The 27,226-nt window shown below is 40.9% G+C and overlaps 1 protein-coding gene across 5 annotated transcripts in view; it reads left to right on the top strand.

The window, feature by feature from the left end:
- Positions 1–27,226, top strand: part of TMEM108 (transmembrane protein 108) — a 384,728-nt gene that overhangs the window by 82,364 nt on the left and 275,138 nt on the right. For 2 of the 5 annotated variants that reach the window (XM_061421259.1, XM_061421253.1), the window contains exon 3: positions 11,727–11,789. The exons of the other annotated variants lie outside the window; for them this stretch is intronic. The gene's annotated coding sequence lies outside the window, so the exon portion shown is untranslated. The remainder of the gene's footprint in view (positions 1–11,726; positions 11,790–27,226) is intronic. 5 annotated transcript variants of the gene reach the window in all.

Here is a 27,226-nt window from a genome sequence, read left to right as displayed (position 1 = left end):
TTCCTCTCTGATACTATGAGGGAAACTCTTGGTTTTCTCTCTCATCTCGCTAGAAAGCACAGACCTGTATGGTGGCCCCCATGCATGTCCCTGCTCTCCTTGTGCTGCTGGCTCTTCCATCCTTCCGGATCCTGCTAGGTGCTAAGCTTCTCTCAGCTTCTGAACTCACCTGAGGTTTCTTTTGCTTTATCCCCCATCCACATAGACTTGGTTCAAAGTGCAGATAGGGAGAGAAGGCTGTTTTATTTTCAGAAACCCTCTTACTCTTTGGATTAGTTTTCCATTGCTGCCATAACAAATTACTGGACATTTAGCAGCTCAAATAACATGCATTTTATTATCTCACAGTGTGTGTTAGGAGTCTGGGGTGACTTAACTGACCTCACAGACTTGGATTTTATAAGACTGAAATCAAGGTTCACTTCAGGCTTACTAGGTTGTTAGAAGTTCCTAGTTTCTTGCCTTTGTATGCCTGAGACTCCCATTTCTTTGCTGCATGTCAACTGGGGGTTGTTCTTAGCTTCATGTGGCTCGCCACTTTCCTTGGCTCATGGCTCCCTTCTTCCGTCTTCAAAGGCAGCAATGGTGGGTTGAGTCCTCACATTTTTAATCTCTCTGACCTTTCCTCCTTTCTCATCTTTTCTGCCTTCCTTTTCCTGTGCCTCTCCCTGACTTCTCTGACTGAGGTAATTACATTGGACCCACCCAGATAATACCTCTGTCTTAAGGTCAGCTTATGAATAACCTTAATATCATCTGTGAAGTCCCTAAAGAGCAATACCTAGATTAATGGCTGGATTAGTAGCCAGGAACAGGAAATGTCAGGGGAGGTACATCTTTAGAATTCTGCCTGTTGCACTCTTATCCCAAAACTCCTCTGACTCTCCTCTGTCAGTGGAGGGATAAACTGGCTGGGCATGTATTCCCCAGTTCTCCAAAAATCATCATTTATCCTAGGAGCTCAGCTTTTGATATCTGAGACATGTTCCAAAGTGCCAAACTATTTTCTCCATCGTAGGTGTCAAGATGCCCTGACTGTCTAGAATTAAAATTAACCTTTCTCCCTTCTATCATGTGTATCCCATGGACTGTGTGTGCAGAAAGGCCTTCCTGTCTCTTTGGATGGTGATTAAAGGATAAAGGCATGCTAGTTTGATTAATCAAACATTTATTGACTATTTTGTAATAGACAGTGATATGAGAGATTTTGACCTGAAGAAATGTATAAGCTAGTAGGAGTGAATTTCATGTAAACAAGTACTTATAATAAATGCACAATGTGAGAAGACTGTGTAGGAATACATATGGTGCTGTCAGAACTGAGAAGAGGACACTGGGCCTTTCAATGGAGAGGAGAACGTTTAAGAAACAGTGGTGTACAGGCAGGCCCAGAAGGAAAGTGGTGGTTGAGAAACAATTTTACTTATCTGCAGTCTACAAAGTAGTTTTCTATACTGAACTTCATTTAGTAACCACACTTACTTTTTTCAGTAGGGATTATAGTATTTCTGTTACAGATATAGGAGGTAAAACTAGGAGATTTGCTCATAATCAGACTCCAGGCTTTGACTGACTGAGATTGAACCCAGTTTCACTAACTCTAGATCATGTGCTTTTTTTACTAACCATTTTAATATGAGCAGGAGGCAGAGGGGCCAACTTTGTGGCAAAATGGCAGAGTGTGGTGGCTGGTATGGTGCATACAGTAGCTAGCCTCCAATAGCCTCCTACAATCCCCACCTACTGGTATTGACACTTTTGTATAGTCCCCTACCAAATGGGATTGGGCTGGCCAGTGTTACCAATAGGATATTACAGAAATGATGATGTCTGATTTTGAGGCTAGGTCAAAGCAGACCTTGTAGCTTGAAGCTGGCTTTCCTGAGTCTCTGTTTTTGAAGGGAAATAGCTGCCATGCCCTAAGAGACCAGCATTTCTTTGGGGAGGTGCCCTCAGCAAGGCTATGGGAAAGCCATCTTGGCAGCAGATCTTCCACTTCTAGTCAAGCTTTCAGGTGACTGCAGCCTCGTGGCAGATCCTGAACTAGAAGCAGCCATAAAGCTACTCTCAGATTCCTGACCCACAGAATCTCTGTGAGGTATTTATCGTTGTCCTAAGCCACTAAGTTTTGGGCTAATTTGTTTCACAGTAATAGGTAGTTAATACAGCATGGGTTTTACAAGAGCAAGTAATATAGTAGTATTTAAATGGTGTTAAACAGATTATAAAAAACCTACTGTGCAGTCTAAGAACTTTAGTTTTTATTCTGTGTAAGGGAGACACTGTAGGGTTTTGAACAGCAGAGCCCTTAGAAAAATAGATTATTGGTGAGCCTCTTGAATATGGAACATTTACAGATTAACTGACTTTCATGCCGTTTGGGCCTGGAAGGCAGTCACTGAGGAATTAAATATCTTATAAATACTTCTGTCTCATCTTTTTCTGAGTTTGAAAATCTTAAAATCTGTATCTGACTCTTTGAATCCTAGGAATCATAGTTTATTTTTATTTTTCTAATTGGTAGAGAGCTTCCTCCTTGCAGCATCCCTACAAGGCTAGTACAAGCCCCTGAAAGAAAAATGTCTTGTCCTAAGAGTATGCTCAAGGCAGATCTGTGAGTCACCACCTGAAGAAGTGTACATAGTTTAAGTGTGTGATGATTAGATTTCAGCCAAACACAGACACAGAGAGAAGTATGTAGTGGGAAAACTCTGATCAGGAGCTTCTATTCTCTGGCCTTCTGGTGCAGTCAGGTCCTTGGTTAGCTCTATCTGAAGGCTAGGGGCAGAATGATACAGTGGAAAGAACAATATATTAGAGTCAAAGGGAAAGTGCTAATTCTCACTGAGCCATTGGCAAGCTGTGTAATCCTGGGCAAATATTAAATCTCCTGAGTCTCAATATCTTTGCTCATAAAATGAGAAAGGGTTGGATTAGATGATTCCCAATGTTCATTCTCATTACAATGTTCCATGACATATGATTCCTTTTACGTGATATTTCTGTCAAAATTGAGATAATATGTATCTCTGGGGAGAGTTTAGAGTGATAATCTAACTGTTCTAAAGGGACTAAGACAAATATTATAACCAAAAATATTCTTTGGAAATTTTTGTATTGTTATTAGACACAATGTATATCCATTTGCTTGGTTTTATGTGTAACATGAGTATTCCTCTGTAATTATAAGAATTACTTAATTTCTAAAACTCATAAAGATTATGGTGGAAAAAATTAGAGATGCTGCTTGCTGTTGAATGAGTTTATACATAAGTCAGTAAGTCTGTGCCATAGGTATTTTTCAGTGTGTTTTATGTTCTGTCTGGTAAATGCAGTTTTAATTGATTGTTGTGACTTTTACAATCATCTTAACACCTTGCAGGAGGAGCAGCCTTCTGCCGGTGAATATAGAGTGATCTTAGCTTTGGTGCAACATTAGCATACAATAGGAGCTCTTAGGCATTGCGATTTGTAGTTATTACGGATTTTCTTTCCAGGTTGGTAAGTGGAGATGGCACTCCTTATAGAACAGTACAGGATAATGAAATCTGCCCATTAGTCACAAATACTGTATTTTAGCTTCCATTGTAATTGTAGCTCTTCTTCACCAAGCCTATTTTGCCCACTTTTTTTTTTCTTTCTCCTTTTTCTCCCATCCATCTCTCAGAAAACTGGGGGGAATTCAGTCAGATAAACAAGCAAATAAATGAAAAGGAAGAAAATCAAGGGGCCTAGATGTTGCAAGAGCTTCATAAACTCAAACTCTGGTAATTCTGGAGTTGATTTGAGTGTAGGGCAGGAGGTTGGGGAGAAGGTCACCAGGTAAAGTAGCTTGCCCTATTTGAGTACGTAACCCCAATTTCAGACACTGGCAGACAGGAAGACAAGCAGAAATAAGTATTTGGTGCTGGATATGTAAAAGGATGCATTTTCACGTCATCCTTCCACTGTGGACCTTATTTACACACTCCAATAGGGGATTTTTTCTTTCTCCACACTCCTTTCATTCTAAGAGGATTACACCATCCATTGCTTTCTGTCCACAAATCCTCCCACGTGATTTGATCAGCATGTTTGTGACATTTTTGGTTGTATCAGGAATTGAGCATACCTCTAATGGTCTGTGGAGAAGGCAATGGCACCCCACTCCAGTACTCTTGCCTGGAAAATCCCATGGACAGAGGAGCCTGGTAGGCTGCAGACCATGGGGTCGTGAAGAGTTGGACATGACTGAGCGACTTCACTTTCACTTTTCCCTTTCATGCATTGGAGAAGGAAATGGCAACCCACTCCAGTGTTCTTGCCTGGAGAATCCCAGGGATGGGGGACCCTGGTGGGCCGCTGTCTATGGGGTCGCAGAGTCGGACACGACTGAAGCGACTTAGCAGCAGCAGCAGCTAACGGTCTGAGGAGGCAGCAAGCATTGCCGGAGGGCCAGAATAGCCAAAGGGTGTGAATTCATTACTAACTTATAGAGCAGGGCCAGATGGATACTGGTATTCTTTTTTTATTCTTTTCAAAACTCTGACTTGAAACAGATATTATGCAAATTCTTGAACTTAATGAAGCAAAACTCTTATCTCCTAAGGCTTTGTTTCTTAAACTTGAGTTGCCAACCCAGACACTCAGACTTCCTGATTCAAGGTACATGAAATAAGGCCTGATAATTTGTATTTCTGACAAGTTTCTAGATGGTGTGGATTCTGCTGGTCCCATTTTGCAAACTGCTGTCCTAATGGTTCTTCCAACCTGGAGCGATTGGAAATCAGGTTACAGAGCCCTGGGGTTTCTCAATTCTTTCACTCCTTTGAGGCCAGCTTGTGTCTGTCCCACTGCTGCTTGGGTATGGGGTCATGGGTGTGTGCCCATATTCTGTCCTTCAGAGCCAGAGTGCTGAGAACTCTGGGATGCCCGACCATTGGAATTTCTGAACATGGTATAAAACCAGAGCTCTGGTGCAGAAGTTGTGATCCCCTTGTGACCTTAGGAACATTGTCATTTAATCTGGAAAATAACACTCTAGGTGGGAAGTATTCTCACTTTTATCTGTGAGGAACTGAAACTTGAAAAGTGGAAATTACTTGCCCAGAAGTAAATGGCAGAACTGGTATTTGAACCCAGGATTAGGACTTCACTGCCTGATTTTCCTTCACCTAATCTCTGTTTCTCCTGTGTTCCATTTTGATCTCTTTCCTCATTATTATGTAACCAAGATTACACATTACACAGATTCTCTTTAATTAGGGTTTGAATTATGACTTACATATACATATGTGTGTATTCATATATATATATCATATATATATGGTATATATACATACACACATGCTCCTTGGCTTCATTTTTATTATTTTGCATGTGTATCTAGTATAGTATGTAATATGTGTCCTTGAAGTTGTCCTAAAGCAGATTAGAACAGGGCAAGAAATACATATATGCCTAGTGCACATACATGTTACTATCCGCACACAAACTAGCTTTTCCTCTATGCCTCACATTAAGTCTAAGAAAATCTGCCTCTTTGATTGCCATTGATTTACACTAAGTTCCAGCCACACCCTTGACTGCCATCAGTAAATAAATGGAGATGAAACTTTCTTTGCTGCCCTTCCCTCCCCATGTTCTCCCCAGTACTTCACCAAAAAGGAAGAAATTTAGGGCATCGTTTAATTCTGGGGAGATGGTTGGCAGGTCTGTATCGACAGATCCACTCTGTTGGAAAACAAGAACAAGACCTGAGGGCTTTGGAGAGTATGTCTGCAGTGAGAGTTTATATACTTTGTTCACATTAATAGCAGTGCAGGTATTTTCCTTTCCTGTAGAAAACAGCTCTTTTTCCACTGAGAGGTGGAGCAGGGGAACAAACCAAAAAAACAAAAAATGCTGGTGTCTGCTGTTGAAGGCTGTAGGGAACAAGGAACTGGGTTACAGGAAGAATGGTTATAGGGAGGAAAGATTGATCATCGTAGGTACCCCCCCAGGAACTAAATGACTGGGAAATATAAAATCACTTGTTTTTTAAGTTTACTTGTGGAAGTGGGTGTTGGAAAGGTTGCAGCTTGTAAGTTATTGTGAGTAGTGAAGGAGGGTTGTTTGGAAACTGAAAGGAAATTGTAACAGCAGATGTGGCTGGGTGGTACGTTATCACCGGGTGAGCCAGGTAGCTGGTGGGTGTTGGAGGTACATGCATGCTTGTGAGGGTACTTGGGTTCAGCTGTGTGTGGTTTTCTGTACTCTCCTAGTGTTTCTCATGGTTGAAATTGTTCACAAGCAAACACAAGATTTGCAGTATGCTCTAATGGTTCCCTAGTATATCACTTGCATTGAAACAAATTTTTTGTTTTCAAAGAAGCATTATAGCACAACTGACTTTAGGTCAGTTCTCAGATGATTCCCTGTTTCCCTTATTAGAATACTTCATGGCCATCTGTGAGACGAAGGGCATGTGAAAATGCCTCTTTTGTACATATTTTCTTTCCTATCTCTTATAAAATTTTGTTGTTGTTGTTCAGTCCCTAAGTCACGTCCTACTCTGTGACTCCATGAACTGCGGCATGCCAGGCTTCCATGTCCTTCACTTTCTCTGGAGTTTGCTCAAATTCATTGAGTTGGTGATGCCATCCAACCATCTCATCCTCTGTCACCCCCTTCTTCTTTTGCCCTCAATCTTTCCCAGCATCAGGGTCTTTTCTAAGGAGTCAGTTCTTTGCATCAGGTGGCCAAAGTATTTGAGCTTCAGCTTCAGCACCAGTCCATCCAATGACCAGAAGCCATGATCTTTGTTTATTGAATGTTGAGTTTTAAACCAGCTTTTTCACTCTCCTCTTTCACCTTCATCAAGAAGCTCTTTAGTTCCTCTTCACTTTTGGCCATTAAAGTGGTATCATCTGCATATCTGAGGTTGTTGATATTTCTCTTGGCAATCTTGATTCTAGCTTGTGAGTCATCCAGCCCAGCATTTTGTATATTGTACTCTGCATATAAGTTAAATAAGCCGGGTGACAATATACAGCCTTGATGTACTCCTTTTCCAATTTGAACCAATCCGTTGTTCCATATCCAGTTCTAACTGAATATTAAAAAAATTAAGTAATGAGTAAATCCCCCTCATTTTGTGTAACATCACAAAAAGGATGTTAAATTTTGGGGGGAGCCACATAAAAATTTCCCATGTAGCAAAATGGCTTTGTTAAGGTGATCTGTTCTCACTCCATCTCCATCCCGACCACAACCTTTGAGCCAAGCCACGTGGGGCTGAGTCACTGATGACTGAATGTTTGTTTTCTCCCTGATGATTTTCTTTGACTGATAGCCCAGAGAGGTGCCTGTTGAAGTGGCCCTGTGTTTTTTGGTGAAGTGTGTGTACTCATTTGTTCTAGCTCTCAGAGCATTCCCCAGGGTCACATTTATTGGTTTCAGGATATGGCTGTGTGTATTAGACACTTCTTGACAATTGCATGCACAGTATTTGTGATGGTTAATTCTGGGGTACACTGGGTGTTTTATCCTTTTCAGGTCCATCTTGGGAAAAAGGGAAAATTCACATGGAGAAAGAAGCAGCTTCACATCTTTGAGCCTACATTTGCAGGGGAGTCATGTCTGGCAAAAATATAGATAAGACAGTGCTTTTGGAAGGAGTATCTGGTCATTTTCTTCAAGTTCAACATCTCTCATCCAATTAGATGTAGCAGCTGGATCCTCGTTTGTGCATTCCAATTACAGAGAGAGAAGAGTTGAACCACTTGTGGTGGCTCAGATGGTAAAGAATCTGCCTGCAGTGCAGGAGATCCAGGTTCAATCCCTGGGTCAGGAAGATCTCCTGGAGAAGGGAATGGCAATCCACTCCAGTATTCTTGCCTGGAAAATTCCATGGACACAGGAGCCTGGTGTACTACAGTCCATGGGGTTGCAAAGAGTCAGACACGACTAACTAACTAACACTTTCACTTTCACTAACATAGTGTTATATCTGCTGGGAAAGGTAGTATCATTATAAACATGTAGGAAATTTTAAAAAATTTAAATATAGGTCCTAGAATTTAGGGTTAGAAGGAAATGGGAAGAGAAAGGATTTTTTTGTGCTATGCTTCACCTTACAATAAGGAATTTGAGTCTCATAGAAGAGGCATAATAAGCCATCAGATCCTGTCTTGCTATAACATAAAGGAACCAGGACTTAAGACACTAGCTCTTCTTGTACCATGATGCTGATTTTTGTAATTCAGTGAGTTCTGACCACTTACGTAAGAATCCAGGAGCTCTCATTCTGTTGTTGCTGTTCCCTTAACCCTAGTGTTTGTAACACATGCTTGATTTGATTCCCCTGCTTTACCCACTTCAATTTTACTTTATATTTTAAAGCTGAGAAAAATGAGGGTTGCTTTTATTTAGGCCATGGCTACCACTAGTTGCTTTGCTTTGGTTGACATCCTTTCTTACCTCAGCGGATAGAAATATGAGTAAGAATATCCTTGTACAAGGAGGACAGAAGTGCTAGCCTTCTCCTTATGGAGGCCTATTTTCCAACAGTTCTGTTTTATCTAGTCAATCCTTGAATGTGTTACTAGAGATATGAAGACCTAAAAAAAGAAACCCCCCAGAAAATTTCTAACAAAAATGTTTACCTCCTCAGGATAATTTTTTAAAGCCAAATTGGAAAAAGGTGTATTATGAAAAATGTTTAGAATGAAATGCAGTATTTCAGATATAAAGTGTTCATATGCTATGTTGCCTTTAATCCTTCAAAATGAATTCTTACAAGCTTATAATTGGAGGGTGTTTATGAAAGACCATTTATGGTGTCAGTTTAGTATAGTCTCCATACTCCAAAGACAAGCTAACGTTCACTAAGTACTCATATTCACTAAGCACTTACTGGGTGTCATGCACTATTCTGCATGGCTCACAGGAAATCATTCATTTAATCCTCAGTACAACATCTTGAGGAAAATGCCGTCATTAGTCATTTGACTAATGACTAATGGCGTAAACTGAAGTTCAAACAGTGGCTTGACTTGCTAAGGCCACATGCCGGTAAGTTGAGGAGATGGAAGCCTCCACTTGTGTCCAGGCTTTCAAGCTTACTCTCCTAGTAGAAATGAGAGGAGAAGCTGGAAGCACCTGCGTTACTCATGCTTCTCACACTTATCAGGGCATCCGCCCAGGCAGTTTTGTTCTCCATTAAAGGGGACTAAAAATAACACACAATTCTCCTGTTCACAGATTTGTTGTGGTAATCCAAGAAGATAAGGGAGAGAAGTCAGGTTTAATGAACATATACTATGAGCCAGGGACCACAGGAATGGATGTGTTTCACATAACATCAGCCATTGCTGCTGTCCCTGTTATCACTGTTGTGCAGTTATCAAATTCTCTGTTGACTACTGAGTCACTGCTATTTTCAGAAGATGGATTAACTGCCATCTGTTCTCACGTTTGGGTCTTCTAGTTGCCTCTCATGCCTGTCTTATTCAGCCGATTTCACTGGAGGCAGGAGATTATTTTTAAAGTGATACATGTTATTTGTAGAAAATTTGGGCAAAGGATTAGAAAAGGCAGTTAATGAGGAGGAAACTCAAAAGGCTATCAAAGTATTAGAAAAGATACTCCAAGTCACTAGTGCTGAGAGAAATGCAAATTAAATTGATAATGGCATGTATAGTGTTTTAGAGATCTCAGTTATGCCCTGTGTTTCTGGGACTTTGGGGACCTTCATGCATTGTTAATAGGAGATAGACTGATGCTACCATTTTGGAGAGCCTGTGACACTACCTGTTTGAATTAGGGCCACTCACACCCATAACCCAGATATTCTACTCTGGAGATATATGAAAATGTCTTTGTCTTATATATATATATATATATATACACACACACACACACACACACACGTATATATACATATAATATATATGTATGTATATTTAAACACATGCATATATATATGCATATACACGTGCATATACACACATATATATATATATATATATGTGTGTGTGTGTGTGTGTGTGTGTGTGTGGAGAAGGCAATGGCATCCCACCCCAGTACTGTGGAAAATCTCATGGACGGAGGAGCCTGGTGGGCTGCAGTCCATGGGGTCACTAAGAGTCAGACACGACTGAGCAACTTCACTTTCACTTTTCACTTTCATGCATTGTGAAGGAAATGTCAACCCACTCCAGTATTCTTGCCTGGAGAATCCCAGGGACAGGGGAGCCTGGTGGGCTGCAGTCCATGGGGTCACTAAGAGTCAGACACGACTGAGCAACTTCACTTTCACTTTTCACTTTCATGCATTGTGAAGGAAATGTCAACCCACTCCAGTATTCTTGCCTGGAGAATCCCAGGGACAGGGGAGCCTGGTGGGCTGCCGTCTATGGGGTCTCACAGAGTCGGACACGACTGAAGCGACTTAGCAGCAGCAGCATATATGTGTGTATGTATGCGTCTGTGCATGCTAAGTTGCTTCAGTCATGTCCAACTCTGTGCAACCCTATAGACCGTAGCCTGCCAGGCTCTTCCAGTATTCCCAGGCAAGAATGCTAGAGTGGGTTGCCATGCCCTCCTCCAGGTTATTTTCTCAACCCAGTGATTGAACCTGCGTCTCTTATCTCTTCTGCATTGTGTGTATGTAAAGCACCATACTAGGACGTGAGTGTATTCACGCAAGGTTATTGTGATGGTAAGAGGGAGTCTTACCGCTGAAGAATTGATGCTTTTGAACTGTGGTGTTGGAGAAGACTCATAAAAGTCCCTTGGACTGCATGGAGATCCAACCAGTGAATCCTAAAGGAAATCAGTCCTGAATATTCATTGGACAGACAGATGCTGAAGCTGAAACTCCAATACTTTGGCCACCTGATGTGAAGAGCCAACTCATTAGAAAAGACCCTGATACTGGAAAAGATTGAAGGCAGGAGGAGAAGGGACGACAGAGGATGAGATGGTTGGATGGCATCACTGACTCGATGGACATGAGTTTGAGTAAGCTCTGGGAGTTGGTGATGGACAGGGAAGCCTGTCATGCTGCAGTCCATGTGGTTACAAAGAGTCAGATACTATTGAGTTACTGAACTGAACTGAACTAAAGAGGGACTTGGAGGTAAACTGGTTGTCCTTTACTAACAAAGTGGTTAGTTCAAATTTAGTTCAAAGAGCATAAAGGAGTATGGTGCATTGATAAGATGAACATTTATCAACATGACTGGATCTTAAGGGCATAGTGCCAAATGTAAATAGTAAGAAAAATGAGATGCAGTACAAGTTAAATTACATGCCCACAAAATGATACTCATTTCTGTAAGTGCACAAAATGAGGCTATCTGCTTTCAAGCTTATAGTCTTAGTAGAAATGAAGGGAGATACTGAAGAAGTACCAGTTCAACCTGTCAGAGTTGGTTGTGTGAGGGATGAGGGCTAGAAGTGGGGAGATAAAAAGGGAAATAATAAATAAAGCAAAAGAGAACCTTGCAAGAACAATGATAATAATATGCCATAAACAGGGTAACAATAAATTCAACTCCTTGTAAAGGAAGAAAGTCAGAAAATACAAGTCAAAACACGAAAATAAAATTATGTGTAATTCTGTTTACAGATAACTGTTAAAACTTCAGTGAACATTCTTTTAGTATTTTGTATGTGTATATGTATATGTGTATTTTATGTTTATCACACATATATTTGTCTACTCAGTAAGTGAAATGTATATATTTTTTTTCATATCCTAGCTATGAAGATGTACTAAGTTATCTCTAAAATGCCTTCTAATTCTAAGACATTCTGTCTTCAGGGTGAATACCATATCATCAAATTCAAATTTTAAACTGACTTATGTTCAGCATATTTACTAAACATTCTTAGTATTCAACCATGAGATGCTAGTACATTCAAAGGAAAATATATCTGCATATGCTTTTAACTCAAATAGTACTTATTTTGGCTTGATTGTTAGAGATCATTTAAGTGCATTCAGATCATTTCACAGTTTGCTGACAGTTTGCTCTAAGTTTGGATCACAGTATCAGATGAGCATTGATTCCAAATGGAACAACTTGGTCTAATGTAGCAGAGAACCTTCCCAGTGAGTGACTGGATGGCTTTTAATAGGCTAGAGCTGAACACATGCCTTGCAGGATCTGAGTTCCCCAACATGGATCAAACCTAGGCCGTGGGAGTGACAGTGTTGAATCCTAACCACTAGACCACCAGGGAACTCCCTGAACAATTTCTGTTCAAAAACAAGCAAATTAGTGAATAATAGAGTCCTGAACTTTTAGTTTCAGTTTTATATGTGGACAATGAGCAACCTTTAATAAAGAGTTCATTCTTCTCTGCCAGGGACAAAAGCAGACCAAAGTCTATCCTGGCCTCTTAAAACAAGCCAACAGAAACCTCCCACAGGAGACTGAGATCTCAAATCATTGCACTCGTAACAATGATGGAGTTTCCATTGGCTGTTGTTGCTATGGTAATCATTGCTGACCTCACAGATCCTTTCCTAATGATGTTCTCAACAGGCTCACTTGTAGCATTTGCTCTGTGTGTATGTATCTATGTCTGTTTGCTTGTGACTAAGTTGTCCAGTCTTACTCTGAATCCAGAGTCAGAAGGTAGCAGGCACCATTGCCTTGCCATTAATAATAAATGCTAAACAAAGATTTGTGAGGCTGGATTCAGTGCACTGGATTTGGAAAAACAACCAAAGTTATAAGGAGTTTCAACAAATCTCTACAGTTCTCAAAGTGTAGTCTTGGAAATCCATGTTGCTGGCTATTTTCTCACTTGAACAGTTTCGGCTGCTCATTAGAGTAATCAGTAAACATATGAAGTTTGCAACTCTCGGCCTGCAGAAGTTCCCCCATCCTGCCCCCCAGCTAGGAGGGAGTAGTTATTTTAAAACTACCCTTCTTTAGAATTTATCATTAAACTTTTCTGGGAGAAGAGCAGCATGGACTTAACAGGCTACTGGCTACTCACCAGGTTTCTTAGTCTCTGGGGTTGGTTGATAGTGGTTCTCACAGCCTGCTGAGTATAAGCCCTTCTTGAGACTCTGGTGCCGTCCAAATGTGGGAAACACTCAATGTTATAATATCAAGACTGTTTAAAGACTTCCCAATTCTGACATTTCCCCAAACCTAAATTGATAAAATTTTATCAGATTTTTGCTCTGCCTCCAATGAAAAAATAATCCTCCCATGATAATATAGTATTTGTGGTTATAGAGTACCATGAATATTAAATGGAATCAGTTTTTCCAAAAAGAAGGGATTGTTGTTGTTCAGTCGCTCAGTCCTGTCTGACTCTCTGTGACTTTATGGACTACAACATGCCAGGCTTCCCTGCCCTTCACCGTTTCCCAGAGCTTGCTAACCTCATGTCGATTCAGTCAGTGATGCCATCCAAACATTTCATCCTCTGTCGTCCCCTTCTCCACCTGCCTTCAATCTTTCGCAGCATCAGGGTCTTTTCTAGTGAGTCAACTCTGAATCCGGTGGCCAAAGTTTTAGAGCTTCAGCATCAGCATCAGTCCTTCCAATGACTCTTCAGGATTGATTACCTTTAGGATTGACTGGTTTGATTTCCTTGCAGTCCAAGGAACTCTTAAGAGCCTTCTCCAACACCACAGCTTAAAAGCATCAATTCTTTGGTGTTCAGCCTTCTTTATGGTCCAACTGTCACATCCATACATGACTACTGGAAAAACCATAGCTTTGTTTGGATGGAGTTTGTGGGCAAAGTAATGTCTCTGTTTTTTAATATGCTGTCTAGGTTTGTCATAGCTTTTCTTCCAAGGAGCAAGCACCTCTTAATTTCATGGCTTCCATCACCATCTGCAATGGTTTTGGAGCCCAAGAAAATAAAATCTGTCACTGTTTCCATTGTTTCCCCATCTATTTGCCATGAAGTGATGGGACCGGTTGCCATTATCTTCATTTTTTGTTCTCGGTTTACATACTGTTGAAGCCTGGCTTGGAGAATTTTGAGCATTACTTTGCTAGCGTGTGAAATGAGTGCAATGGTGCAGTAGTTTGAACGTTCTTTGACCCCTTTGTTGGGGTTGGAATGAAAACTGACCTTTTCTAGTCCTGTGGCCACTGCTGAATTTTCTAAATTTGCTGGCATATTGAGTGCAGCATTTTAAGAGCATCTTTTAGGATTTAAATAACTCAACTGGAATTCCATCACTTCCACTACCTTTGTAGTGATGCTTCCTAAGACCTGCTTGACTTTGGACTCCATGATTTCTGGCTCTAGGTGAGTGATCACACCATCGTGGTTATCTGGGTCATTAAGATCATTTTTGTATAGTTCTTCTGTGTATTCTTGCCACCTCTTCTTAATATCTTCTGCTTCTGTTAGGTCCATACCATTTCTGTCCTTTGTTGTACCCATCTTTGCATGAAGTGTTCCCTTGCTATCTCTAACTTTCCTGAAGAGGTCTCTAGTCTTTCCCATGCTATTGTTTTCCTCTAGTTCTTTCCATTGATCACTTAGGAGGGCTTTCTTATCTCCCCTTGCTGTCTTTGGAACTCTTTATTCACATGGGTTTATCTTTCCTTTTCTCCTTTGCCTTTCGCTTCTCTTCTTTTCTCAGCTATTTATAAGGACCCCTCAAACAACCATTTGCAAAAAGGCAAATGGTTATTTTGCCTTTTTGCATTTCTTTTTCTTGGGGATGATTTTGATCACCACCTCTTATACACTGTCACAAACCTCTGTCCATAGTTCTTCAGGCACTCTGTCTATCAGATCTAATTCCTTGAATCTATTTCTTACTTCCATTGGTAGTCATAAGGGATTTGATTTAGGTCATACCTTAATTGCCTAGTGGTTTCCCTACTTTCTTCAATTTAAGTCTGAATTTGGCAATAAGGAGTTCATGATCTGAGCCACAGTCAACTTCCAGTCTTGTTTTTGCTGACTGTATAGAACTTTTTCCTCTTTGGCGCAAAGCATGTAATCAATCTGATTTTGGTATTGACCATCTGGTGATGTTCATGTGTAGAGTCATCTTTTGTGTTGTTGGAAAAGGGTGTTTGCTATGACCAGTGCATTCTCTTGGCAAAACTCTGTTAGCCTTTGCCCTGCTTCATTTTGTACTCAAGGCCAAACTTGCCTTTCATTCCAGGTATCTCTTGACTTCCTGCTTTTGCATTTCAGTCCCCTGTGATAAAAAGGACATCTTTTTTTTGTTGTTCTAGAAAGTCTTGTAGATCTTCATAGAACCATTCAACTTCAGCTTCTTTGACATTAGTGGTTGGGGCATAGTCTTGGATTACAGTGATATTGAATGGGTTGCCTTGGAAACAAACAGAGATCATTCTGTTGTTTTTGAGACTGCACCCAAGAACTGCATTTTGGACTCTTTTGTTAACTGTGAGTGCTACTCCATTTCTTCTAAGGGATTCTTGTCCACAGTAGTAGATATAATGGTCATCTGAATTAAATTCACCCATTCTGGTCCATTTTAGTTCACTGATTCCTAGAAGTTTGATGTTCACTCTTGCCATCTCCTTTTGATCACTTCTGATTCACCTTGATTCATAGACCTAACACTCCAGGTTCCTATGCAGTATTGTTCATTACAGCATCGGACTTTACTTTCACCACCAGATATATCCACAACTGGGCATTGTTTCCAGTTTGGCTCAGCCTCTTATTTCCTTCTGGAACTGTTTCTCTACTCTTCTCCAGTAGGATGTTGGGCACCTACCAACCTAGGGAGTTCATCTTTCAGTGTCATATCTTTTAGCCTTTTTGTACTGTTCATGGGGTTCTCAAGGCAAGAATACTGAAGTGGTTTGCCATTCCCGTCTCCAGTGGACCATGTATTGTCAGAACTCTCCACCATGACCTGTCCATCTTGGGTGGCCCTATATTGCATGGCGCATAGTTTCATTGAGCTACACAAGGCTGTGATCCATGTGATCAGTTTGGTTAGTTTTCTGTGATTGTGGTTTTCATTCTGTCTGGCCTCTGATAGATGAGGATAAGAGGCTTGTGGAAGTTTTTTGGTGGGAGTGACTGGCTGTGTATTCAACTGGTTTTTGGTCTGCTCTAGCCGGCTGGGCCATTTTCAGTAAATCTTTAATCCAATTTTCTTCTGATGTGTTATGTTCCCTCCCTGTAGTTTGGCCTGAGACCAAACTATGGTAGGAGTAATGGCAGTAATGGCAACCTCTTTCAAAGGACTTATGCCAGCATGCCGTGGCTCCCAGGACTGTTGTAGTCAGTGCCCCTGACCCCACAGCAGGCCACTATGGACCCATGCCTCCACTGGAGACTCCTGGACACTCACAGGCAAATCTGGCTCAGTCTCTTGTGGGGTCACTGCTCCTTTCTCCTGAACCTTGTGCCTACAAGGTTTGTTTTGTCCTCCAAGAATCTGTTTTTCTGGGGGGGCTCAGTCCCTTGCCAGATCTCCAGCTCGGGAAATCTTTTGTGGGCCCTAGAACTTTTGCAACAGTGCAAGAACTCCTTTGGTATAATTGTTCTCTGTTTTGTGGGTCGTCTGCTTGGTGGCTCTGTGGTGGCACTTAATGGCGGCCTCCTCCAATGAACTTATACTATATATCACATTTCCTAGATCTGCTGAAACCAGAGCCCAAGTTCCCATGGTAGGTCACTGCTGACCTGTGCCTCTGTAGGAGACATTCAGACACTCAAAGGCAGGTCTGAGTCAGTCTCTTCTGAGGGTCACTGCTCCTTTCCCTGAGTTCTTGTGTGCACAAGATATCATTCGCACCCTCCGAGCATCTCTGGTGGATCTGAGGTTTGATTCTAAACAGTTTCACCCCTAGTACTGTCTTGTTGGGGTTTATCCTTTGTCCTTGGATGCAGGGTATCTTTTTTTGGTGGGATCCATCATTCTTCTGTCTCTGGTTGTTCAGCAGCTAGTTGTGATCTTGATATTGCTGGAGAAGATGAGCGCATGTCTTTCTACTCCGCCATCTTGGAGGTAATTTATAAGCATTTATGTTAAATTTTATGTTTGCAAAATACATTTTAGTTGCCTCTCAAATTAGAGACCTACAAACCTAAGCCACTCCTGCCCCCATTTGATATCTCAGCTTTAGTAAGAAGGGCTCTCCAGGTGGCACTAGTAGTAAAGAACCTGCCTGCCAATGCAGGAGACATAAGAGATGGGGTTCAATCCCTGGGTCAGAAACATCCCCTGGAGAAGGGGATGGCATCCCACTACAGTATTTTTGCCTGGAGAATCCCATGGACAGAGGAGCCTAGCAGGCTCCTCCATGGGATCTCAAAGAGCTAGACATGACTCAAGAGACTTAGCACAGATGCAAACTTTAGAACAGTAGGTAATTTTCTTTGGACATTGCCCCCAAACCATGTTTTTCACTAACAGAAGAACACATTTTAACTTTAACATAAGTTAAAACTGCTTAACATCTGAAAAGTGGCTGTTTCAGAACATAATAAGTCCCGTGTGAAATCACAGTGAGGCTGAGGGCTATGAATCCTTCCCCACCCAGGATTCTGTTTCCTCTGGATATAACAGATGGATGCTAGGTGTTGTCAGTTTACCATAGGGATGTGCAAAAAGAAAAAAGGTTTGTTACGTTCTAGGCAGTGTGGTGTGGGGCTGTTGCCGCAGACCAAGAGTGAGAGGATTGGACTTGACAGTGGAATCTATCATTTCTAACAGTGTGGCCTTGATTGCATCAGTAACCTCTCCTACTTGTAAAATGAAGACATCTGCCTTTCTTGTCTCACCAGTGGTTGTATCAGATGAGTAACATGGATCATTCTTTGCAGCTTCTGGAGTGCTTTGGACATGTACTAACTCATTCACCAAAGTCTGATCATTCTGCACAGGCTGCAAAACATGTTTGCACGTGTGCCTTTCCTGAGTCTAGGCTGTCAGTTTGCACAAGCTGACAGAGTGTATCCAAGAGTACCAGATAGGGGAGGAAAGGAAAATAACAGAGAAAAGAAGAGGAAAAGGATAGGTACTCCCCTCCACCTACTCTCCTGTTCCATTCAGCACACTGATTTAATTCAGTTCTTTCCTGCTTTGTATGCATGGACAGAGCCTCTTGTGATAATGTGCATGAACAGAGGAGTCGTTTTTTAAAAATAACTTGAGATGTAGTTGGCTGCAGCCATCTGACAGAGCCCTGGATCTCTCTCCAGCAGTATCATGCATTTGTAGCCCATTGATTCATGATCTTTAATAATTTTTTTGAGGCAAATCTGAAGTTTACTTTATCTATCAAGAAGGGACCCACCAAGCAAATGAAAGTGTAAATAAGTTTGCTAGGAAACATACTAACCTGCTTAAGAGAACGGGCTGTTTTCATATGCCTTACTTGCATCTATTTGTATCCTAACTACATACTGATTATGAGTGATTCTAGTCATTAAAGTAGTCCTATGAGGATTTCTACTTGGCAATATTTTATAAGCATTTAATTTGAATTACTCTAATAAAACTCCTCTTCTTTAAAACTCATCCGTAATTCAATATTGTCACCCAGATCTTCCTCCAACAGGATGAATTTGTTGTAAGGTATTATTGTAATTAATTACATGCTTCTAAATCCCTTGGAAACTGTCTGGTACAATTATATCCTTTGAATAAGACTTTCAGTTTCCTTTGGTTTCCTTAGATATTAATGCAAATGTCTTGACACTTAAATGGCATTGCTGAAGTTTGGGTACCGAGAAGAGTGTCCTGTAGAAGCCAATTAGAGAGATTGATAATTATTTATGTCCTCTATGACTAAACTCTAGTCCAAATAGGAGGCCAGCTTCTTCCTGTGAAAAGTTGGTTAGATTTCTGTAATTACATACACAAACCTTTATTCATAAAACAGCTTCTGCATTGTGCCTTACCTATAGTGAACATTGAATAAATACTTAAGGAATGAAGGTATAAGAATACATACATCTTTGGGACTTTGCTTTTTCTTTCATATAGACTGTCTTAATGTTGACCAGCCTATATTATGATAGACACTCTGTAAGAGGATTGTGTTGAAAGCACTACCTGTTCATCCCATCCCCCCTTTTGCCCATCTTTCAAATATTTGGGGGGAACCTATTGTGGAACCACATTAAAAAGCAGACACATTACTTTGCTGAGGTTCATATAGTACTTTACTAAAGGTTCATATAGTCAAAGCTATGGTTTTTCCAGTAGTCATGTATGGATGTGAGAGTTGGACCATAAAGAAGTCTGAACGCTAAAGAATTCATGCTTTTGAACTGTGGTGTTGGAAAAGACTCTTGAGAGTCCCTTGAACTGCAAGGAGATCAAACCAGTCATTCCTAAAGGAAATCAATCCTGAATATTCATTAGAAGGACTGATGCTGAAACTGAAGCTCCAATAGTTTGGCCATCTGATGTGAAGAGCCGACTTATTAGAAAAGACCCTGTTGCTGGAAAAGATTGAAGACAGAAGAAGAAGGGATGACAAAAGATGAGATGGTTGGATGGAATCCCTGATTCAGTGGACATGAATTTGAGCAAGTTCTGGGAGATGGTGAAGGACAGGGAAGCCTGGCATGCTGCAGTCCATGGGGTCACCAAGAGTCGGACACAGCTGAGCAACTGAACAATAACAAGAACTTTGGAGCCAGTCAGGCACAGAGAAGAGACAGACTCTCTGCCCCCATGCATGTCATATTTAGTGTACAAACTATTTAACCTTTAGTGGAGAGATTTGCCTTTCATTGTACTCAGAGCTGCTGTGTGCTTGGTCCAAGTCCAATCTCAGCCATCCTTCTGTGGTTATTGCTTTGAGCCTAACTGCACCACTGGTTACAAGGCAGATGCTATGAGCAACGGCTTATTCCTTCTTAATATATCCCAATTTTTCACTTTATGCTATGATTATGTAACCTCTAGGGACTCTCCAGTACTAGGGATCCACAGTTCTAAATAAATAAAGTAGTTTTGTACTAAAGATTATAGCTAATGTTTTTGAGCATTTACTCTGTCTATGCCAGACACTCTTTTAAGAATATCTCATATGTTCTCTCATTTAATTCTCAGAGTATCTATGGAGTGTTATTTTCATTTTACAGATAAGGAAACTTGAGTCATGCAGGAACACATTTGTATTTGACAGTTTCACACAAAGGAACCCTTGCTCTTTCTAACAGTAAGACCATTTGGCATCTTGCCCAATTTTTTCAGCTTGTTTCCACCTCACTTGATCTGTTACAGCTGTCCCCATTTATTTACATGGGAGAGTGAGGCATATGAGACTGTCTCTGAAGTTGGCTTAAAACTCAGCATTCAGAAAACGAAGATCATGGCATCTGGTCCCATCACTTCATGGGAAATAGATGTGGAAACAGTGGAAACAATGTCAGACTTTATTTTTGGGGGGCTCCAAAATCACTGCAGATGGTGACTGCCCCATGAAATTAAAAGATGCTTATTCCTTGGAAGAAAAGTTATGACCAACCTAGATAGCATATTCAAAAGCAGAAACATTACTTTGCCAACAAAGGTCCATCTAGTCAAGGCTATGGTTTTTCCAGTGGTCATGTATGGATGCAAGAGTTGGAGTGTGAAGAAAGCTGAGCACCGAAGAATTGATGCTTTTGAACTGTGGTGTTGGAGAAGACTCTTGAGAGTCCCTTGGACTGCAAGGAGATCCAACCAGTCTATTCTGAAGGAGATCAGCCCTGGGATTTCTTTGAAAGGAATGATGCTAAAGCTGAAAGTCCAGTACTTCGGCCACCTCATGCGAAGAGTTGACTCATTGGAAAAGACTCTGATGCTGGGAGGGATTGGGGGCAGGAGGAGAAGGGGACGCCAGAGGATGAGATGGCTGGATGGCATCACTGACTCAATGGATGTGAGTCTGAGTGAACTCCAGGAGTTGGGGCTGGACAGGGAGGCCTGGCGTGCTGCGATTCATGGGGTTGCAAAGAGTCGCACACGACTGAGCGACTGAACTGAACTGAACTGAACTGCTTTCTGTGCTTCTACAGGTCCAGGACTGTCGTACTTAACCAGGTCTTCTGAATCCTGGGTCAAGACACGTCCTCCTCCTTTCTGCTCATCTGACCAGAGCCCTACTGAAGACCTCTCACTTGTCATGGGAGATTTGGATTCTTGATGACTTTAAGCAGTTATTGGGATAGCATTATAATGTAATGCGTTTCATATCCCCTGCATTTAGTTGAGGCGCTAGTACCAACTCCCAGCTTTTTTTTCCTGCTCCTTTGTTGAATTAACATCTGGAACCTACCTTTAACAGTTCTAGAATGAAAGTGAAAAAGTGAAGTCGCTCAGTCGTGTCCGACTTTTTGCAACCCCTGACTGTAGCCTATCAGACTCCTCCGTCCATGGGGTTTTCCAGGCAAGAGTGCTGGAGTGGATTGCCATTTCCTTCTCCAGGGGATCTTCCCAACCCAGGAATCAAACCCGGGTCTCCGGCATTGCAGGCAGATGTTTTACCATCTGAGCCACCAGGGAAGCCCAATAAAAAACCACTTCTATGCCCAGAAAATCAGTACTACTTGGGAAATAAATCACATTACTCTAGCTGAAAGGAAAAAACTCCCACAAATTTATCTGTCATTTTGATTTTGATCCATTCTTTCACTATTGTAGTACATTTTCAGGGTCTCAGAGAATCTGCTCTTTCCGTGAAAGTGCTTGTTGAAGCATCTTCTTTAACATATGATCAAAATGGAGAGAGCCCTTCTTTTGACAGGAAACTTCACTTCTTGTTACTGAAAACTGTCACAACAGTCATTATGTCTGGCTTTCAGAGACTTCCTGGAGTTAGGAGAACAATAGACAGTTAAAATGGCAGTGTCAAGAACATTCTAGGGTTTTAATAATGAGTACCACAGGAAATTTTTCTCTTGAGTTTGTAAGAAAAAGGTAGGAATATTTGGGAGACTGGCATAGTGCGAAAATGAACTTTAATGCTATATTTTCTTAATGAAGTATTCTTTCTAGCCTTTGGAAGTTGAAAATATTAATTTTATGCCATGGTCTTCATTTTCTTGTTACTGATGTGAAAGTGACTAAGGGAAATTTCTCTTCAGCTGTCCCTCTCTGCATTTTAAGTACTCTCCCCATTTTAAGTACTCTTCCCGAAAAGATGCATTTGCAGCTTTTTGACTTTTTGTTTGATGAAACATCATTTAGAGTTCTTAGATCCAGTTTATTGGCTCTTAATTTTTATGTATATTCAGGGCTTCTGAGGCTTATGATTTCTGATTTAGTAGCAGTACTTATTTATCTGCTTCTTCCACCTTCTCTAAGTCGAAAAAAATAATAACAAAAGACTCAAGTATTAGGAAGAGATGTTTATTTGGGGGGGTGGTTCTCAGATGGTGCTAGTAGTAAAATAATCTGCCTGCTGATACAGGAGATGGGAGAAATGCAGGTTCAATACCTGGGTGGGGAAGATTCCGTGGAGTAGGAAATGGCAACCCACTCCAGTATTCTTGCCTGGAAAATTCCGTGGACAGAGGAGCCTGCTGCGCTATAGTCCATGGGGTACCAAAGAGTCAGACATGACTGAGCTCGCGCGTGTGCACACACACACCACACACACATGCTTTTTTGTGTGTGCACTGCAATGTGTTTTTCCAATTTTTTACCTTAATTTACATAGCTCTAATATGATTTCTTAATTTCTAATAGTTTTGATATATTTACCATGTTCAGCATGTTGAAAGTACAGAGTTTGTGAACAATTTATATGAACTGCTGATTCCACTTCTGCAGTTTCTCACTTACCACAATAGCTGTGGATGGTTTAAGAGACTCCTGTATTAGTTACAAGGTATGCTTAAATGGTAAAAATAAGCTGCAGGCTTTATTTAAAAAAAAACAAAAAAAAAACTAAATGATGGAAACTATATGAAAGCAATAACAAATTATTAACATTTTTAAAGTGTAAGTAAGGCTTACTTTGTTTTAAAATTGATCAAAATTTTAAAAAAACTATAAAGAGAATAAGTCTTCCTGTTCTCTGATTCTAAAGTGTTATTTAAAGGTAACTAGGTTAAAGTGGTGACTGCAGCGATGAAATTAAAAGACGCTTACTCCTTGGAAGGAAAGTTATGACCAACCTAGATAGCATATTGAAAAGCAGAGACATTATTTTGCCAACAAAGGTCCGTCTAGTCAAGGCTATGGTTTTTCCAGTGGTCATGTATGGATGTGAGAATTGGACTGTGAAGAAAGCTGAGCACCGAAGAATTGATGCTTTTGAACTGTGGTGTTGGAGAAGACTCTTGAGAGTCCCTTGGACTGCAAGGAGATCCAACCAGTCCATCCTAAAGGAGATCAGCCCTGGGATTTCTTTGAAAGGAATGATGCTAAAGCTGAAAGTCCAGTACTTTGGCCACCTCATGCGAAGAGTTGATTCATTGGAAGAGATCCTGATGCTGGGAGGGATTGGGGGCAGGAGGAGAAGGGGACAACAGAGGATGAGATGGTTGGATGGCATTACTGACTTGATGGACATGAGTTTGAGTGAACTCCAGGAGTTGGTGATGGACAGGGAGGCCTGGCCTGCTGCAATTCATGGGGTCGCAAAGAGTCAGACACGACTGAGCGACTGAACTGAACTGAGGTTAAAGTTTCTGTAGAACCTTCCAGAAATGATCTAATGTTCTACACACACACACTCACACCCACATCCATGCATAAATATACATAAGTACATTGTTGTTGCTTAGTCAATAAGTCATGCCTAACTCTTTGTGACCCATGGACTGTAGCCTGCGAGGCTCCTCTGTCTGTGGGATTTCCCAGGCAAGAATACTAGAGTGGATTTCCATTTCCTTCTCCAGAGGATCTTCCTGACCCAGGAATTGAATCCATTCTCCTGCATTGGCAGGTGGATTACTGCCGAGCCACCAGGAAACCTACGTATATACATATACATACACATCTGTACTTATATATGTACATATATAGATATCAGTTCAGTTCAGTTCAGTCGCTCAGTCGTGTGCGACTCTTTTCGACCCCATGAATCGCAGCACGCCAGGCCTCCCTGTCCATCACCAACTCCCAGAGTTCACTCAGACTCACATCCACATGCACATAACACACATATGTACTTACCTATGGGTTCTATTGTGCAATACGTTTTTCTTAATATTGTATCTTAGAAATCTGCCCATATCAATACATATATTCTACCTTACTTTATTGGCTATATAGTAGTGGTGGCATGTCATAATTTAAATTACCTTCTATTTATTAACATTTGGGTTATTTCTAGATTTATCCTGTCACAAACAATGCTGCAATAAATATCCTTGGACGTACCTTTTCACCTTTCTTTTTTTGGTGAAAGTGAAGTGAAAGTCACTCAGTTGTTTCTGACTCTTTGCAACCCTATGGACTATATAGGCCATGAGTTCTCCAGGCCAGAACTGGAGTGGATAGCCTTTCCCTTCACCAGGGGATCTTCCCAGCCCAGCGATCGAACCCAGGTCTCTCACATTGCAGGCAGATTCTTTACCAGCTGAGCCACAAGGAAAGCCAAAGCAGGGGAATTAACTAGTGAAGGTGTGTGCATTTTTAGATAATGCCAAATTGTCCTCCAGAATGACTGTATCAGTTCCAGCAACAGTGTTTATATGTTTATATGTGTTACAGTATATACAGTATATGTTTCACTTCAGTATATACTTATTGAGTACTTACTATGTGTCTTCTCTGAAATGGGATCTCAGGATCAAAAACCGTCCTTGTCAAATCATAAAAGTGAATATAAAGAAAGCATTTCCAGGATCGACTTCTAGTTCTATTCCTAGCCTAAATTGACAACTTCCCCTACATCCCCCTTCCTGCATCAGTGGCTTGCTTTCCTTGTGGGGGAAAAAAAAGTAGCTTTTTTTCCCCCTCTAGTACCTACCTTGATGTCAGTTGCTTTTAGGAGCTAGGATGCACTGTTGGCCTCTCTTTGGAAAGGGAAGCATGGAATTCTATCAGCAGAACAGCACAAAGGCAGGAGAAACACAGTTTATTTATTATTGAAACTCCTTCACCTCTGTGGGTTCTCAGAGAAAGTATTTCACTTTAGGGCACTAAAATTATGTTAAAGACACTGAGGGCTTCTTCAGAATTCATTGAGGGGGGAAATGTGGATAGTAGCATTAGTCATTTGGGACCACGTTGGTTTCTGATACCAAAATTACCTAAATGAGTAAAATACAATCTGTAAGTTAAAATATCTGGTTGCTACTATGGCTGATTCATGTTGATGTTTGGCAAAAACCAACACAATACTGTAAAGCAATTATCCCTCAATTAAAAATAAGTTAAAATATCTGGTTGCTAGTCTGTTTAGTAAATGAATAAATAGGAGGGTCCTTAGTACACAACATTGTGGATGGATAAACCTGGTTTTCTAAGTGGAAGCATATATACTGATAATTCAACTCTTATAGCTGAGGATGAACAAGATCTCTGGTTCTCTAAGAACTGAAATTTCCCTGGAGGAAGCTCAGAATGAACACTTTAGAGCTGCCCAGTCTTGGGCCATTACCTTGAGCCTGTGGGCATTATTTTATCCTGGGGTGAAAGGAGGCTGCAATTTGCCCAACAGCTATGTGTGCTCCAGGCCACTACCAAGGGAGGCTGACTCGGCAGCTGCTGTTCCACAGCCAACCCACCAGCCTCTGAGTGTGTTCTAAAAGATAAAGAGAAAAAAGTAAGCCCCTTAGAGAGGCTGGAACAGGCTAGTAGTTGCTAGGCAAGTTATTCGTGGGTCCTTGCCAAATGTCTGCAATGCAAATAGGAAACTTTCTGGGAAGAGGAGTGAGATGGTGGCGCATGTTGGTTGCCATAGGAATGTTTCTCTGATTGGAACAAGACCACAAAGTAGAGACAGCAAGACGGCTGTATCTATGGTTCTTTCTGCTTGGGCATGGGAGCCCAGGGTGGGCCATGGAGCAGAGGTAAGCCATGGGGAGGAAGGGGCTAAACCCAAGAAACGTTCTGTGAGGCTAAGTGTGTGGAAAAGGCAGAAGGATGCTGCATCCTGTGAAGGGAAGAAGGGCCTCAGCAGATGAGTCCCTAGATGCCCTGTGAAACTAATGGTTTCTGAAGCTAAAAACAGGCAAGAGAATTAAGAACAGTTTAACTCTGGGAAATTACATGATGAACCCCTATCCTGTTCTGAAGGTCTGAGACTTGGAGAAGCTACCATCTAGAATTAAGTAAGGGAAAATTCTGATTTGACTCTGGAAAAAACCCAGGTTTAAATTAGATGTAGATTTAAAATAGTGAGATTTAGTTGGAAGAAATATTTAATTTGAAGTTATTTTTTAAGTAAATATGCTAGATTATATCTTTATTTTAATTCATTAAACAAAGGTAGTGATAAAGATTTGTTAATTAATTATGCTGCTATATTAAGTTCTCTTTTTATAGAGGGGGAAGCACAATTGACCAAATTGTGTGTTACTGATGTCAAACCTTAAAAAGACCCTCTAAGATGGGCTTAGTGCTCTGTTAATAAGCACCTTACGTATCTGGTGGCAGCTTCTGGAATGACAGCTCAGGGTCCAAGCAGAAATAAGCAGCTTTTAGCTTTTTCAAGTGTTGAACCTTTATGCTATTTAACTTCTCTGTCATTGATCAATTATCAGCTCTTAAAATGGAAGTGAGAGCTAATCCTTGCCTTTCTGGAATGTTGTGAGCATGGATGCTGCTGTCATTGAATACAATTTCTGGAGATAGTAGATCCTGAGGCGCCTATGATGATAATGACAGGCTTAGTTTGTCATAAGGATTTAGGTCAAAGATTTTGTGTTTCAGGTTTTTTTCTTTAACTTAAAGGAAACTTTGTTTAGCTGATAGTTTTACTTATACATATGAAGTATTTATATATATATATAATTATTATTATCATTTGTGCCATAGATTTGATTTGTGTTCAGAGGGTATTTAAAATAGTCTCATTAGGGTGTATATGTGTGTGTATTAAAAAAAGTTGCTTCTTTTTTAACATATTTATTTATTTCCTTACTTGGCTGTGTCGGGTCCTAGGTGCTGCATGCAGGATCTTTCTTTGTGGTGCACAGGCTCTCTAGTTGTGACCCACAACCCCTCTTCCATGGGTAGAGGGGACAATGAGGCTTCTTGACCCAGTCAGTCTAGAAGTCTGGAGCAAGGGGCTGAGGAGGAACATTTTCTAATTCAAATTAACGTAAATAAAACTATGACCTTAATTAGGAAACACATTGAAATGTGGACATTTGAATC

The sequence above is a fragment of the Bos javanicus genome, chromosome 1, assembly GCF_032452875.1.
Source record: "Bos javanicus breed banteng chromosome 1, ARS-OSU_banteng_1.0, whole genome shotgun sequence".
In the NCBI taxonomy this organism is placed as follows: Eukaryota; Metazoa; Chordata; class Mammalia; order Artiodactyla; family Bovidae; genus Bos; species Bos javanicus.
This window is presented reverse-complemented; position numbering and strand designations above follow the sequence as displayed.